General features: G+C 42.3%; 2 pseudogenes; both read left to right on the top strand.

The window, feature by feature from the left end:
- The first annotated feature begins 8,127 nt into the window (after window positions 1-8,127).
- Window positions 8,128-8,246, top strand: LOC134912780 (5S ribosomal RNA; annotated as a pseudogene).
- Window positions 8,247-17,210: 8,964 nt separating this feature from the next.
- LOC134912899 (5S ribosomal RNA) lies at window positions 17,211-17,329 on the top strand (annotated as a pseudogene).
- Window positions 17,330-18,536: the final 1,207 nt, after the last annotated feature.

Below are 18,536 nucleotides of genomic sequence, written 5' to 3'. Positions count from 1 at the left end.
GTAGGTGTGGATTACAGTATGTGGGTAGGACTATTAGAACTGTCAACATCCGTTTTTTGGAACATAGGAGAAATATTCTCAAAGGTGTACTAACCCATAGTTTGTCTCAACATATCTATAGATGTACACAAGGAGCAATTGAAGATGTGACCATTACGGCAATTGAAAAAATAAATTCTACTAAAAGAGGAGGAGATAGGTACAACCTCCTATGTAAACGTGAAGCTTTTTGGATTTTTAAACTTAGTACATTATGTCCTGAAGGTAACGACACAGTAGAACTAAATAATGTATGATCCTCTTGACAGATGAGGTATGCTATCATAGATATGTGTTTTTTCTGATACGATAGTTTTGAGAAGATTTCTGCAATATCCAGTTTTGGTAGTCATTTATTTATGCCGTGTGCTACTGCCTCGCCCGACTACCTCCAGTTCATTCAATTCTGGAGGTCTTGGGTGACGCACTGACACACGGCATAGATTCTCCTCCTCTTTTCTATTCAAAGAAGTATCCCTTCAAAGAATGCTTATGTATATTTCAATTATATGCCACTTTAAGAACACCATTGTGTTTATTATTTAACTTTCATCAATAGTATATTTTATTGTCGTTATTTCAAATATGTATACAAAATTCATTATTCTCTAAATAAGTTTACAATGAAATTTACTATGTAATCCATAATATAAAAGAAGGATTTGAATTCCTTCACAATACACTTTTTTTCTTTTCTTCTCTCTGAATGATTATATTGAGCCCATTGAAAACATTTAATATCTTTAGAATCAATAGATGAATAACAATTGATATACCTCAGATTATCATAACTATATATTTTGCAGTAGGTTTTTATATCTGTGTTTAGATATACATGTCCATATTTTTATATATTTCCCTTTTCATATACTTTTTTAGTGGTTTAATATACTGGTTTAGCTTAACAGGAGACCTGTGTTTGGAATCAATTGAATTTAACTGCACAGCTGATTAGGATTTTTTAATCAATAGGGTATATATACCCAGGCTAGCCACCATCTGTTTATTCATTTCCTTCGGATGAAACGGCCAGTGTTGTAGGCCGAGAAACGCGTTAAGGTACTCCATTGAAGGACTTCATTTGACTGCTGCATTCTTCTGACACTCCGCGAGCCGTATCTATTGAGTGGATCATAGCCGCAATTAAACGGACTTTTCACCAGCGGCTGGAGAATCTGCTGCTTCATTTTACTGCACCGCTGCACATCCTAATTGGTACAGTACCCTTTAGCGGAGAAAAACAACCGCGTTTGAGTGGATGGTTCACTGGCGACGTGACCAGCTGTACTTTCATTTGCACAGAGCCGCTGCAAACCCAGCTTAGTACAGCGCCTTTAACGGAGAGGCTCCCACATCAGGTGATATACTACAAGTGAATTTGACCATCACCGTCTATTTGTCACACAATAATACAGCGCCGGTGTCCGCATTCTCAATACTGGGACACTGTTTGCCAATGAGGCTTTTTTTGTGTATAAAGAGAAGAGAGACTGTACATTTCAACAGTGATCTATAACAGAGGTACCTCTCATTAGTCTCCTTCCTATATGTATTTCAGCTCGTGGACGCACGGCTGATTTTTATGAAGCACCAGTGCAGCTCTTAACTAAGGTTTATTAGAGTTTTTCTTACTCATATCGGTTCAGAAGATATGGCAGTCCTATATATATTTATACAATATTAATTTTTCATTATCTTTAGGCTAGTTTATGTATTGCATTTTTATGTGTTTAATATAACAATATTTTAATAAAAAATATATATTAGATTCATCCAGCGCTCCCATTTCCTCTCCTCTCTTTTTTTCACAAAAGTTTCGACCAAGACTGTTGCAGTGGGCTCACATTTCCAAGTTTTCTGGCCATCCGGGAGTTCAAAAGATGTGGGAATTTCTGCGAAGATCTTACTGGTGGGACACTATGAAGAAGGACGTCCAAGAGTATGTCAACTCGTGTCCTCAATGTGCTCAGCACAAAACTCTACTTCTGCCGCCTGCGGGATTCTTGCACCCATTGTCCATTCCTAAAAGGCCTTGGACCCATATCTCTATGGACTTTGTTACTGAACTGCCTCTCTCCAAGGGTCATAACACCGTTTGGGTGATTATCGACCGATTCTCTAAAATGGCACATTTTGTTCCGTTGACCGGATTACCATCAGCTTCTAAGTTGGCTTTGTTATTTATTCGGGAGCACTTCTGCCTGCACGGGTTACCTCTAGAAATAGTCTCGGATCGAGGGGTACAGTTTACGGCAAGATTCTGGAGAGCCCTCTGCTCGGCTCTACAAATAAAACTCAAGTTCTCATCTGCTTATCATCCACAGACCAATGCGCAAACTGAACGCGTCAATCAAGATTTAGAGACTTTTCTCCGTGTTTATCTCGCTCCTTTACAAGATAACTGGGTGGAGTTGTTGCCTTGGGCCAAGTTCGCCCATAACCATCTATATCACTCTTCGTCTGGTGAGTCTCCATTTTTTATTAATTACGGATTTCATCCCCAAGTTCCGGAATTACCCATTTGTCCTCCGGAGGAAGTTCCTGCTGCAGCCTCTACTCTCCGGCATTTCAGCCAAATCTGGAGTCGAGTTCATGCCAATCTCAAGAGAGATTCCGGTCGCTATAAGTTCTTTGCAGATAGGAAACGACGGGCAGCTCCTCAATAAAAGGTTGGTGACAGGGTATGGCTCTCTACCCGCAATCTTCGTTTAAAGGTGCACACTATGAAGTTTGCTCCAAGGTTCATCGGTCCTTATCCCGTGTTACAAGTCTTGAATCCGGTTGTCTGCAAATTGGGGTTGCCTTCCCATCTCCGGATACCAAATGCCTTCCATGTCTCTCTCCTTTTTCCTCTTGTTTTGAACCGGTTTCATTCCAGGTCCCCAAGGCCAACCTCTGCAGAGGCTGAGGAGGGTACGGACTTCGAGATCAAAGCTATTCTTGATTCCCGCTATCTTCACAAGAATCTACAGTATTTGGTGGAATGGAAAGGTTTTGGCCCCGAGTAAAGGAGCTGGGTCAAAGCTACTGAAGTTTCGGCTCCTCGACTGGTGCGGATGTTCCATTCCAGACATCCAACAAAACCTGGAAAGTGTCCAGGGGCCACTCCTGAAGGAGGGGGTACTGTCACACACCAGAGGCGGCGTTCGCCGCGCTTACCCCTGCGTGTCTGCTGGTCGGTGTTGCTGCCTCTGCCTTCGGTGGGCCACGGGTTCCGGCGTCTGGTTGGCGCGGTTACAGGCGGTTCTCCGGGGCATGGGCGCCGCCATGACACCCGGCATCACGTGGACGGGGGGCAGTTGACGTCATCAGACTGCTCTGCCAATCCAGCGCTGGCGGGAGATTCAAAGTCAGACACCAGACAGAGCTTCAGTGCCTGAGTATCGTCTTTCTCTGACGTAGATGCCAGTGCTCCTGTTCCCGGCAAGGATTCCTGCAGTCGTACCCCAGTGCCCTCGGCATTTCCATCTGCCAGTTCACTGTTCCAGCTTCGGTGTATTCAGCGGCCGGTAACCTTCCTGTGTTCCAGTCATCCGTGCTTCTAGGAATCAGCGTCTCAAGTCTCCGTTCACAAGTTCCATAGTCCAACAGCGTCACAAACCCCTGCACTTCAATTCCTCACTTCATCAGCGTCTCAGTCTCCGTTCTCAAGTTCTACAGATCCACAGCGTCAGAAACCCCATGCACTCCAATCCTTCACATCCTCAGCGTCTCAGTCTCCATTCACAAATTCTACAAACTCAAAGCGTCTGAAACCCCTGCACTTCAGTTTCTCACATCATCAGCGTCTCTGTCACCATTCACAAGTTCTTCAACCATCTGCATTAATAATCATCATTCATAAGGTCCACAGGTTATCAGTGACTTTCAACATCACCCACAGTTTCTTCAATTACCAGCATTCTCATCACTGCTCACTTAACCCTCCAGTGGGTCTGGACTTTCCCTTCATTTATTCCGTTGGCATTTGACTTTAAGTTGTTTTCTTTTGCAATAAAGCTCTTTCTTATTTCATTGAACTCCACTGTCAGCGTCCTGTATGAGGAGATCCTATATCAGGCCCTCCCTTCTCCAACTCAGTTGTGGTTCCTCTTCCCAACCATCGGAAGAATCCCCGAGTTCACAACACCCTCAGTCTAGGCCAGTGAAACATTCTTTTGATGTATTCCATTTAGATATTTATTACCAACACCATTCTTTTGATGCATTCTATTTTGAAACTTATTAATTTATGTACTAGTAGTTAGAAATAGAAGAGCTCTACCAGAAACCACAAAGCTCATATACAGCCACACCACACTGTATGTCCCTAATTTCATCTTATCTTGAAAGCTAAGCAGTGATGGTCTGATTACTACTTCGATGGGAGACCACCTGGGAGTGCAGGTACTGTAGGTGTTTTTATACTACCAACACCAATCTTTTGATTTGTTCCATTTTGAAACTTATTCATCTATGTACCAGTAGTTAGAAGTAGAAGAGTTCTAACAGAAACCACACAGCTCATCTACAGTCACACCATACTGGATGTGCCCAATTTCGTCTGATCTTGGAAGCAAAGCAGTGTTTGCTCTGGTTAGTACTTGAATGGGGGACCACCTTTGAATACCAGATATTCTAGGTATTTTTATACTACCAACACCATTCTATTGATGCATTCCATTTTGAAACTAGTTCATTTATGTACCAGTAGTTAGAAGAGCTCTACCAGAAAACAGAAAGGTCATCTAGAGCCACATCGCACTGAACTTGCCCAATCTCATCTGATCTTGGAAGCTAAGCAGTGTTACATCTGGATAGTACTTCGATAGGAGACATCCTGGGCTTTCCAGGTACTGTAGGTATTTTTATACTACCAACACGGTACTCTTGATGTATTGCATTTTGAAACTTATTCATTTATCTACCAGTAGTTAGAAGTAGAATAGCTTTAACAGAAACCACAAAGTTCATCTATAGCCACATCACACTGGACATGCCCAATCTTGTCTGATCTTGGCAGCTAAGCAGTGGTACATCTGGTTAGTACTTCGATAGGAGACCTACTGGGCTTGCCAGGTACTGTAGGTATTTTTATACTACCTACACAATTCTATTGATGCATTCCATTTTGAAACTTGTTCATTTATGTACCAGTAGTTAGAAGAAGCGCTCTACCAGAAAACAGAAAGGTCATCTAGAGCCACATCACACTGAACTTGTCAAATCTCATCTGATCTTGGAAGCTAAGCAGTGTTACATCTGGTTACTACTTTGATGGGAGACCTGCTGGGAGTGCCAGGTATTGTGGGTATTTTTATACTACCAACACTGTTCTCTTGATGCATTCCATTTTGAAACTTATTCATTTATGTACCAGTAGTTAGAAGCAGATGTGCTCTAATAGAAACCACAAAGCTCATCTGCAGCCACACTATACTGCATATGACTAATGAAGCTAAGCAGTGATGGGCCTGGTTAGTTCTTGGATGCAATATCACATGATAAAACCAGGTGCTGTAGGTGTTTTTGTACTACGAAAACCATTCTTTTGATGTATTCCATTTAGATATTTATTACCAACACCATTCTCTTGATGCATTCTATTTTGAAACTTATTCATTTATGTACTAGTAGTTAGAAATAGAAGAGCTCTACCAGAAACCACAAAGCTCATATACAGCCACACCACAATGTATGTCCCCAATTTCATCTTATCTTGAAAGCTAAGCAATGATGGTCTGATTACTACTTCAATGGGAGACCTCCTGGGAGTGCAGGTACTGTAGGTGTTTTTATACTACCAACACCAATCTTTTGATGTGTTCCATTTTGAAACTTATTCATCTATGTACCAGTAGTTAGAAGTAGAAGAATTCTAACAGAAACCACAAAGCTCAACTACAGTCACACCACACTGGATGTGAATAATCTTCTCTGATTTTGGAAGCAAAGCATTGTTTGCCTGGTTAGTACTTGGATGGGAAACCAACTTGGAATTCCAGGTTCTGTAGGTATTTTTTTAATACAAGCAATGTTCTCTTAATGCATTCCATTTTGAACCTTATTCATTTATGTACCAGTAGTTAGAAGTAGAACAGCTCTAACAGGAACCACAAATCTCATCAACAACCACACCACACTGGATGTGTCCAATCTCATCTGATCTTGAAAGCAAATCAGTGTTAGGCCTGGTTAGTACTTGGATGGTAGAACATCAAGCACTACCAAGAACTACCAGGTGCTATAGGTATTTTTTTTAATACCAACACCGTTCTCTCGATGAATTCCATTTTGAAACATATTTATTTATGAACCAGTTGTTACAATTAGAAGAGTTCTAATAGAAACCACAAAGCACATCTACAGACACACCATACTACAAATGACCAATGTCTTCTGATCTTGGAAGCTAAGCAGTGATGGGCCTGGTTAGTACTTGTATGGGAGACCACCCGTGAGTGCCAGGTACTGTAGGTATTTTTATACTACCAATACGGTTCTCTTGATGTATTCCATTTTGAAGCTATTTCATTTATGTACCAGTAGTTAGAAGTAGAAGAGCTCTAGCAGAAACCACAAAGCTCATCTACAGTCACTCTACACTGGTATGCCCAATCTCATACAATCTTGAAGGGTAAGAAGTGTTGGGCCTGGTTAGTACTTGGATGGCAGACCACCTGGTAATAGCAGGTGATATAGGTTTTTTTATATTACCAACACCATTCTCTTGATGTATTTTATTTTGAATCTTATTAATTTATGTAACAGTAGTTAGAAGTAGAAAAGCTCTAACAGAAACCACAAAGCTTATCTATGGCTACACCACACTAGATGTGAGCAATCTCATTTGATCTTGGAAAATAAGCAGTCTTGGTCCAGGTTAGCACTTGGATGGGAAACAACCCGGGAAAACCTTGTGCTGCAGGTATATTTATACTATCAAAACATTTCTCTTGATGTATTCCATTTTGACACTTATTAATTAATGTACCAGTTTTTAGAAGTAGAAGAGTTCTACCAGAAATTTCAAAGCTCATCCATAGCCACAGCACAATGGATATGACCAATCTGATCTTAGAAGCTACGCAGTGTTGGGCCTGGTCAGTACTTGGATGGAAGACCACCTGGAAATATCAGGTGCTGTAGGTTTTTTTAATACTACCAACACTGTTCTCTCTATGCATTTGATTTAGAAATGTATTCATTAATGTACCAGTAGTTAAAAGTAGAAGATCTCTACCAGAAACCATAAATGCTCATATACAACCACATTACACTGGGTATGCCCAATCTCATGTGATCTTGACAGCTAAGCAGTGTTGGGCCTGATTAGTACTTAGATCGGAGACCACCTGGGAATAACAGGTGCTTTAGGTATTTTTTTATTATATACACAGTTCTTTTGATGCATTTCATTTTGACATTTATTTATGTACCAGTAGTTAAAAGTAGAAGAGATAAACCATAAACCTCAAAACGCATTTAGAGCCATACCTCAATGGATATGACCTATCTGATCTTGAGAGCTAAGCAGTGTTGGGCCTGGTTAGTACTTGGATGGGAGACCACCTGGGAACACCTGGTGCTGTATTTATTTTTATATTACCAACACCGTTCTCTTGATGCATTCCATTTTGAAACTTATTCATTTACATACCAGTATTTAGAAACAGAAGAGCTCTGCTAGAAATCCTAACGCTCATCTACAGCCACAACACAATGGATATGACCAATCTGATATTGGAAGATAAACAGTGTTGGGCCTGGTTAGTACTTAGATGGCAGACAACCTGTGAATACCAGGTGCTGTAGGTATTTTTGTGCTACCAACATCATTCTCTTGATGTATTCCATTTTGACACTTTTTTAATAATATACAAGTAGTTAGATGTAGAAGAGCTCTACCAGAAACTTCAACACTCATTTTGGAAGCAAAGCATTGTTTGCCTGGTTAGTACTTGGATGGGAGACCAACTTGGAATTCCAGGTTCTGTAGGTATTTTTTTAATACAAGCAATGTTCTCTTAATGCATTCCATTTTGAACCTTATTCATTTATGTACCAGTAGTTAGAAGTAGAACAGCTCTAACAGAAACCACACAGCTCATCTACAGCCACACCACACTGGATGTGCCCAATTTCGTCTGATCTTGGAAGCAAAGCAGTGTTTGCTCTGGTTAATACTTGAATGGGGGACCACCTTTGAATACCAGATACTGTAGGTATTTTTATACTACCAACACCATTCTATTGATGCATTCCATTTTGAAACTAGTTCATTTATGTACCAGTAGTTAGAAGAGCTCTACCAGAAAACAGAAAGGTCATCTAGAGCCACATCGCACTGAACTTGCCCAATCTCATCTGATCTTGGAAGCTAAGCAATGTTACATCTGGATAGTACTTCGATAGGAGACATCCTGGGCTTTCCAGGTACTGTAGGCATTTATACTACCAACACGGTACTCTTGATGTATTGCATTTTGTAACTTATTCATTTATCTACCAGTAGTTAGAAGAAGAAGCGCTCTACCAGAAAACAGAAAGGTAATCTAGAGCCACATCACACTGAACTTGTCAAATCTCATCTGATCTTGGAAGCTAAGCAGTGTTACATCTGGTTACTACTTCGATGGGAGACCTGCTGGGAGTGCCAGGTATTGAGGTATTGTGGGTATTTTTATACTACCAACACTGTTCTCTTGATGCATTCCATTTTGAAACTTATTCATTTATGTACCAGTAGTTTTATGTAGAAGAGCTCTAACAGAAACCACAAACTTTGTCTATAACTAGTGATGAGCGTGTTCGGTTCCTCGGAAACCGAACCCCCCCGAACTTCACCCATTTTACACGGGTCCGTATGGCTCGGTTTACCCGAACGCGCCCGAACGTCATCATCCCGTGGTCAGATTCTCGCGAGATTCGTATTCTATATAAGGAGCCGCGCGTCGCCGCCATTTTCACTCGTGCATTGGAAATGTTAGGGAGAGGACGTGGCTGGCGTCCTCTCTGTTTATTAATGTTGCAGCAAATATTTGTGCTTATTGCTTAATTGTGGGGACTGGGGAGCAGCTGTACTATATAGGAGGAGTACAGTGCAGAATTTTGCTGATCAGTGACCACCAGTTTTATCCGTTCTCTGCCTGAAAAACGCTCCATATCTGTGCTCAGTGTGCTGCATATATCTGTGCTCACACTGCTTTATTGTGGGGACTGGGGACCAGCAGTATTTTATAGGAGGAGTACAGTGCAGAGTTTTGCTGACAGTGACCACCAGTATTAATAGCAGTACGGTACGGAAGGCCACTGCTCTACCTACCTCTGTGTCGTCAAGTATACTATCCATCTAGATTCTTCTATACCTGTAGTGCATTTTAGTTTTGCAGTTTGCCGACAGTGACCACCAGTATATATAGCAGTACGGTACGAAAGGCCACTGCTCTACCTACCTCTGTGTCGTCAAGTATACTATCCATCTAGATTCTATACCTGTGGTGCATTTTAGTTTTGCAGTTTGTTGACAGTGACCATCAGTATATATAGCAGTACAGTACGGAAGGCCACTGCTCTACCTACCTCTGTGTTGTCAAGTATACTATCCATCTAGATTCTATACCTGTGGTGCATTTTAGTTTTACAGTTTGCTGACAGTGACCACCAGTATATATAGCAGTACGGTACGGAAGGCCACTGCTCTACCTACCTCTGTGTCATCAAGTATACTATCCATCTAGATTCTATACCTGTGGTGCATTTTAGTTTTGCAGTTTGCTGACAGTGACCACCAGTATATATAGCAGTACGGTACGGAAGGACACTGCTCTACCTACCTCTGTGTCGTCAAGTATACTATCTATCTAGATTCTATAGCTGTGGTGCATTTTAGTTTTGCAGTTTGCTGACAGTGACCACCAGTATATATAGCAGTACGGTACGGAAGGCCACTGCTCTACCTACCTCTGTGTCGTCAAGTATACTATCCATCCATACCTGTGGTGCATTTCAGTTGTGCGCAGTATATATAGTAGTAGGCCATTGCTATTGATACTGGCATATAATTCCACACATTAAAAAATGGAGAACAAAAATGTGGAGGTTAAAATAGGGAAAGATCAAGATCCACTTTCACCTCGTGCTGAAGCTGCTGCCACTAGTCATGGCCGAGACGATGAAATGCCATCAACATCGTCTGCCAAGGCCGATGCCCAATGTCATAGTAGAGAGAATGTAAAATCCAAAAAACAAAAGTTCAGTAAAATGACCCAAAAATCTAAATTGAAAGCGTCTGATGAGAAGCGTAAACTTGCCAATATGCCATTTACGACACGGAGTGGCAAGGAACGGCTGAGGCCCTGGCCTATGTTCATGGCTAGTGGTTCAGATTCACATGAGGATGGAAGCACTCATCCTCTCGCTAGAAAAATGAAAAGACTTAAGCTGGCAAAAGCACAGCAAAGAACTGTGCATTCTTCTAAATCACAAATCCCCAAGGAGAGTCCAATTGTGTCGGTTGCAATGCCTGACCTTCCCAACCTTGGACAGGAAGAGCTTGCGCCTTCCACCATTTGCACGCCCCCTGCAAGTGCTGGAAGGAGCACCCGCAGTCCAGTTCCTGAAAGTCAAATTGAAGATGTCACAGTTGAAGTACACCAGGATGAGGATATGGGTGTTGCTGGCGCTAGGGAGGAAATTGACAAGGAGGATTCTGATGGTGAGGTGGTTTGTTTAAGTCAGGCACCCGGGGAGACACATGTTGTCCGTGGGACGAATATGGCCATTGACATGCCTGGTCAAAATACAAAAAAAAAATCACCTCTACGGTGTGGAATTATTTCAACACAAATGCGGACAACAGGTGTCAAGCCGTGTGTTGCCTTTGTCAAGCTGTAATAAGTAGGGGTAAGGACGTTAACCACCTTGGAACATCCTCCCTTATACGTCACCTGGACCGCATTCATCATAAGTCAGTGACAAGTTCAAAAACTTTGGATGACAGCGGAAGCAGTCCACTGACCACTAAATCCCTTCCTCTTGTAACCAAGCTCCTGCAAACCACACCACCAACTCCCTCAGTGTCAATTTCCACCTTACACAGGAAAGCCAGTAGTCCTGCAGGCCATGTCACTGGCAAGTCTGACGAGTCCTCTCCTGCCTGGGATTCCTCCGATGCATCCTTGAGTGTAACACCTACTGCTACTGGCGCTGCTGTTGTTGCTGCTGGGAGTCGATCGTCATCCCAGAGGGGAAGTCGGAAGACCACTTGTACTACTTCCAGTAAGCAATTGACTGTCCAACAGTCCTTTGCGAGGAAGATGAAATATCACAGCAGTCATCCTGCTGCAAAGCGGATAACTCAGGTCTTGTCAGCCTGGGTGGTGAGAAACGTGTGTCCGGTATCCACCATTAATTCACAGGCGACTATAGACTTGATTGAGGTACTGTGTCCCCGGTACCAAATACCATCTAGGTTCCATTTCTCTAGGCAGGCGATACTGAAAATGTACACAGACGTCAGAAAAAGAGTCACCAGTGTCCTAAAAAATGCAGTTGTACCCAATGTCCACTTAACCACGGACATGTCGACAAGTGGACAAGTGGAGCAGGCCAGATTCAGGACTATATGACTGTGGCAGCCCACTGGGTAGATGTATTGCCTCCCGCAGGAAGAACAGCAGCGGAGGCACCAGTAGCAGCATCTCGCAAACGCCAACTCGTTCCTAGGCAGGCTACGCTTTGTATCACCGCTTTCCATAAGAGGCACACAGCTGACCACCTCTTACGGAAACTGAGGAACATTATCGCAGAATGGCTTACCCCAATTGGACTCTCCTGGGGATTTGTGACATCGGACAACGCAACCAATATTGTGCGTGCATTACATCTGGGCAAATTCCAGCACGTCCCATGTTTTGCACATACATTTAATTTGGTGGTGCAGAATTATTTAAAAAACGACAGGGGCATGCAAGAGATGCTGTCGGTGGCCCGAAGAATTGCGGGCCACTTTCGGCATTCAGCCACCGCGTGCCGAAGACTGGAGCACCAGCAAACAGTTCTGAACCTGCCCTGCTATCATCTGAAGCAAGAGGTGGTAACGAGGTGGAATTCAACCCTCTATATGCTTCAGAGGATGGAGGAGCAGCAAAAGGCCATTCAAGCCTATACATCTGCCCACGATATAGGCAAAGGAGGGGGAATGCACCTGACTCAAGCGCAGTGGAGAATGATTTCAACGTTGTGCAAGGTTCTGCAACCCTTTGAACTTGCCACACGTGAAGTCAGTTCAGACACTGCCAGCCTGAGTCAGGTAATTCCCCTCATCAGGCTTTTGCAGAAGAAGCTGGAGACATTGAAGGAGGAGCTAAAACAGAGCGATTCCGCTAGGCATGTGGGACTTGTGGATGGAGCCCTTAATTCGCTTAACCAGGATTCACGGGTTGTCAATCTGTTGAAATCAGAGCACTACATTTTGGCCACTGTGCTCGATCCTTGATTTAAAACCTACGTTGTATCTCTCTTTCCAGCAGACACAAGTCTGCAGAGGTTCAAAGACCTGCTGGTGAGAAAATTGTCAAGTCAAGCGGAACGTGACCCGTCAACAGCTCCTCCTTCACATTCTCCCGCAACTGGGGGTGCGAGGAAAAGGCTAAGAATTCCGAGCCCACCCGCTGGCGGTGATGCAGAGCAGTCTGGAGCGAGTGCTGACATCTGGTCCGGACTGAAGGACCTGCCAACGATTACTGACATGTCGTCTACTGTCACTGCATATGATTCTGTCACCATTGAAAGAATGTTGGAGGATTATATGAGTGACCGCATCCAAGTAGGCACGTCAGACAGTCCGTACGTATACTGGCAGGAAAAAGAGGCAATTTGGAGGCCCTTGCACAAACTGGCTTTATTCTACCTAACTTGTCGTCCCTCCAGTGTGTACTCCGAAAGAGTGTTTAGTGCAGCCGCTCACCTTGTCAGCAATCGGCGTACGAGGTTACTTCCAGAAAATGTGGAGAAGATGATGTTCATCAAATTGAATTATAATCAATTCCTCCGTGGAGACATTCACCAGCAATTGCCTCCAGCAAGTACACAGGGATCTGAGATGGTGGATTCCAGTGGGGACGAATTAATAATCTGTGAGGAAGGGGATGTACACAGTGAAAGGGGTGAGGAATTGGAGGATGATGATGAGGTGGACATCTTGCCTCTGTAGAGCCAGTTTGTGCAAGGAGAGATTGATTGCTTCTTTTTTGGTGGGGACCCAAACCAACCAGTCATTTCAGTCATAGTCGTGTGGCAGACCCTGTCGCTGAAATGATGGGTTCGTTAAAGTGTGCATGTCCTGTTTATACAACATAAAGGTGGGTGGGAGGGCCCAAGGACAATTCCATCTTGAACCTCATTTTTCTTTCATTTTTCTTTGCATCATGTGCTGTTTGGGGACTATTTTTTTAAGTGCCATCCTGTCTAACACTGCAGTGCCACTCCTAGATGGGCCAGGTGTTTGTGTCGGCCACTTGTGTCGCTTAGCTTAGTCACACAGCGACCTTGGTGCGCCTCTTTTTTTCTTTGCATCATGTGCTGTTTGGGGACTATTTTTTTGAAGTGTCATCCTGCCTGACACTGCAGTGCCACTCGTAGATGGGCCAGGTGTTTGTGTCGGCCACTTGTGTCACTTAGCTTAGCCATCCAGCGACCTCTGTGCAAATTTTAGGACTAAAAATAATATTGTGAGGTGTGAGGTGTTCAGAATAGACTGAAAATGAGTGTAAATTATGGTTATTGAGGTTAATAATACTAAGGGATCAAAATGACCTCCAAATTCTATGATTTAAGCTGTTTTTGAGGGTTTTTTGTAAAAAAACCCACCGGAATCCAAAACACACCCGAATCCGACGAAAAATTTTCAGGGAGGTTTTGGCAAAACGCGTCTGAATCCAAAACACGGCTGCAGAACCAAATCCAAAACCAAAACCCGAAAAATTTCCGGTGCACATCTCTATCTATAACCAAATTACACTGGGCATTCCCAATCTGATCTGTCCTTGGAAGCTAAGCAGTTTTACATCTGGTTAGTACTTTGATGGGAGAACTCCTTGGAGTGCAAAGTGCTGTAGGTATTTTTATACTACCAACACGGTACTCTTGATGTATTCCATTTTGAAACTTATTCATTTATGTACCAGTAGTTAGAAGAAGAAGAGCTCTAACAGGAACCACAAATCTCATCAACAACCACACCACACTGGATGTGTCCAATCTCATCTGATCTTGAAAGCAAATCAGTGTTAGGCCTGGTTAGTACTTGGATGGTAGAACATCAAGCACTACCAAGAACTACCAGGTGCTATAGGTATTTTTTTAATACCAACACCGTTCTCTCGATGCATTCCATTTTGAAACGTATTTATTTATGAACCAGTTGTTACAATTAGAAGAGTTCTAATAGAAACCACAAAGCACATCTACAGACACACCATACTACATATGACCAATGTCTTCTGATCTTGGAAGCTAAGCAGTGATGGGCCTGGTTAGTACTTGTATGGGAGACGACCCGTGAGTGCCAGGTACTGTAGGTATTTTTATACTACCAATACGGTTCTCTTGATGTATTCCATTTTGAAGCTTATTCATTTATTTACCAGTAGTTAGAAATAGAAGAGCTCTAACAGAAACCACTAAGCTCATTTACAGACACACCACACTGCATATGACCAATGTCTTCTCATCTTGGAAGCTAAGCAGTGAAGGGCATTGCTAGTATTTGGATGGGAGATCACCTGATAATACCAGGTGCTGAAGGTGTTTTTATACTACCAAAACCATTCTTTTGATGTATTCCATTTTTGACACATTCATTAATGTACCAGTAGTTAGAAGTAGAAGAGCTCTAACACAAACCCTAAACTCATCTACGGCCACACCACACTGGTTGTGCCCAAATTCATCTGATCTTGTTACTAAGCAGTGTTGAGCATGGTTAGTACTTGGATGGGAGACCACTTGGGATTAGCAGTTGCTGTAGGTAATTTTATACTACCAGCACCATTATATTGATTTATTCCATTTTGATACTTATTCATTTATGTACCAGCAGTTAGAAGTAGAACAGCTCTAAAAGAAAACTCAAACCTACCCACAGCCACATCACAATGAATATGACCTATCTGAACTTGGAAGGTAAGCAGTGTTGGGCCTTGTTAGTACTTGTATGGGAAACCACCTAGGAATGCAAGGTCCTTTAGGTATTTTTATACTACCTACACCATTCTATTGATGCATTCCATTTTGAAACTTGTTCATTTATGTACCAGTAGTTAGAAGAAGAGCTCTACCAGAAAACAGAAAAGTCATCTAGAGCCACATCACACTGTACTTGTCCAATCTCATCTGATCTTGGAAGCTAAGCAGTGTTACATCTGGTTAGTACTTCGCTGGGAGTGCCAGGTATTGTGGGTATTTTTATACTACCAACACTGTTCTCTTGATGCATTCCATTTTGAAACTTATTCATTTATGTACCAGTAGTTTTATGTAGAAGAGCTCTAACAGAAACCACAAACTTTGTCTATAACCACATCACACTGGACATCCCCAATCTGATCTGTCCTTGGAAGCTAAGCAGTTTTATGTCTGGATAGTACTTTGATGGGATAACTCCTGGGAGTGCAAAGTACTGTAGGTATTTTTATACTACCAATACGGTACTCTTGATGTATTCCATTTTGAAACTTATTCATTTATGTACCAGTAGTTAGAAGAAGAGCTCTAACAGGAACCACAAAGCTCATCAACAGACGCAGCACACTGGATATGTTCAATCTCATCTGATATTGAAAGCAAATCAGTGTTAGCTCTGGTTAGTACTTGGATGGTAGAATATCAAGCACTACCAAGAACTACCAGGTGCTATAGGTATTTTTTTTAATACCAACACCGTTCTCTTGAGGCATTCCATTTTGAAATGTATTCATTTATGAACCAGTTGTTACAATTAGAAGAGTTCTAATAGAAACCACAAAGCACATCTACAGACACACCATACTACATATGACCAATGTCTTCTGATATTGGAAGCTAAGCAGTGATGGGCCTGGTTAGTACTTGTATAGAGAAGTGCCAGGTACTGTAGGTATTTTTATACTACCAATACGGTTCTCTTGATGTATTCCATTTTGAAGCTTATTCATTTATTTACCAGTAGTTAGAAATAGAAGAACTCTAACAGAAACCACAAAGCTCATTTACAGACACACCACACTGCATATGACCAATGTCTTCTCATCTTGGAAGCTAAGCAGGGAAGGGCCTTGTTTGTTCTTGGATGGAATATCACCTGATAATACCAGGTGCTGTAGGTGTTTTTGTACTACAAAAACCATTCTTTTGATGTATTCCATTTAGACATTTATTACCAACACCATTCTCTTGATGCATTCTATTTTGAAACATATTTATTTATATACTAGTAGTTAGAAATAGAACAGCTCTAACAGAAACCACACAGCTCAACTACAGCCACACCACACTGGATTTGCCCAGCTCGTCTTATCTTGGAAGCAAAGCAGTGTTTGCCCTGGTTAGCACTTGAATGTGGGACCACCTTTGAATACCAGATACTGTAGGTATTTTTATACTACCAACACCATTCTATTGATGCATTCCATTTTGAAACTAGTTCATTTATGTACCAGTAGTTAGAAGTAGAAGAGCTCTACCAGAAAACAGAAAAGTAATCTAGAGCCACATTGCACTGAATTTGCCCATTCTCGTCTGATCTTGGAAGCTAAGCAGTGTTAAATCTGGTTAGTACTTCGATAGGAGACTTCCTCGGCTTGCCAGGTACTGTAAGTATTTTTATACTACCAACACGGTACTCATGATGTATTTCATTTTGAAACTTATTCATTTATGTACCAGTAGTTAGAAGTAGAATAGCTCTAACAGAAACCACAAAGCTCATCTACTGCCACACGACACTGGATGTGCCCAATCTCATCTGATCTTGGAAGCAAAGCATTGTTTGGCCTGATTAGTACTTGGATGGTAGATCACCTGGCAATTGCAGGTGGTTTAGATATTTTTATACTACCAACACCATTCTCTTGATTTATTCCATTTATAACTTTACCATTTATGTACAAGTATTTAGAAGTAGAAGAGCTCTAACAGAAACCACAAAGCTCATCTATGGACACACCATGCTGGATATGACCAATCTCATCTGATCTTGGAAGCTAAACAGTATTGGGCCTGGTTAGAACTTGTATGGGATACCACCTTGGAATACTAAGTTCTGTAGGTATTTTTTCCTACCAACAATGTTCTCTTAATGCATTTCATTTTGAACCGTATTAATTTATGTACCAGTAGTTAGAAGTAGAAGAGCTCTAACAGAAACCACACAGCTCATCTACAGCCACACCACATTGGATGTGCCCAATCTCATCTGATCTTGGAAGCAAAGCAGTGTTTGGCCTGGTTAGTACTTTGATGGTAGAACATCAAGCACTACGAAGAACTACCAGGTGCTATAGGTATTTTTTTTTAATACCAACACTGTTCTCTTGATGCATTCCATTTTGAAACTTATTCATTTATGTACCAGTAGTTAGAAATCGAAGAGCTCGAACATAAACCACACAGTTTATCTATAGCTACATCCCACTGGATGTGCCCAATCTCATCTGATCTTGGAAGCAATTTAGTGTTTGGCCTGGTTAGTAATTGGATGGGAGAACACCTAGGAATACCAGGTACTGTATGTAATTTAATACTACCAACACTGTTCTCTTGATGCATTCCATTTTGAAACTTATTCATTTATGTACCAGTTGTTTTATGTAGAAGAGCTCTAACAGAAACCACAAACTTTGTCTATAACCACATCACACTGGACATCCCCAATCTGATCTGTCCTTGGAAGCTAAGCAGTTTTACGTCTGGTTAGTACTTTGATGGGAGAACTCCTGGGAGTGCAAAGGACTGTAGGTATTTCTCATACATCCTAGAGGATGCTGGAGTCCACTTCAGTACCATGGGGTATAGATGGTTCCGCAGGAGCCATGGGCACTTTAAGACTTTTCAAGGGTGTGAACTGGCTCCTCCCTCTATGCCCCTCCTCCAGACCTCAGTTTAGAAAATGTGCCCAGGCAGACTGGATGCAATCCAGGGGAGCTCTACTGAGTTTATCTGAAAAGACTTATGTTAGGTTTTTTATTTTCAGGGAGAACTGCTGGCAACAGTCTCCCTGCTTCATGGGACTTAGGGGGTAGAAGTAGGAACCAACTTCCTGAATAGTTTCATGGCTCTGCTTCTGGCTGACAGGACACCATTATCTCCTGAGGGGAACTGAATGCTAGCTGCGGCTATGTGCTCACTCCCACAGCCCGCCGCCACCCCCCTTGCAGAGCCAGAAGTCAGAAGACAGGCACTGCAGGGTGCAGGGCGCGGGCGCCCTGGGCAGCATGTAACCTACCAAACTGGCTAGAATAATGGGCATAAGTTGCTGA

This window comes from Pseudophryne corroboree, chromosome 4 (genome assembly GCF_028390025.1).
Source record: "Pseudophryne corroboree isolate aPseCor3 chromosome 4, aPseCor3.hap2, whole genome shotgun sequence".
Lineage (NCBI taxonomy): Eukaryota > Metazoa > Chordata > Amphibia > Anura > Myobatrachidae > Pseudophryne > Pseudophryne corroboree.
This window is presented reverse-complemented; position numbering and strand designations above follow the sequence as displayed.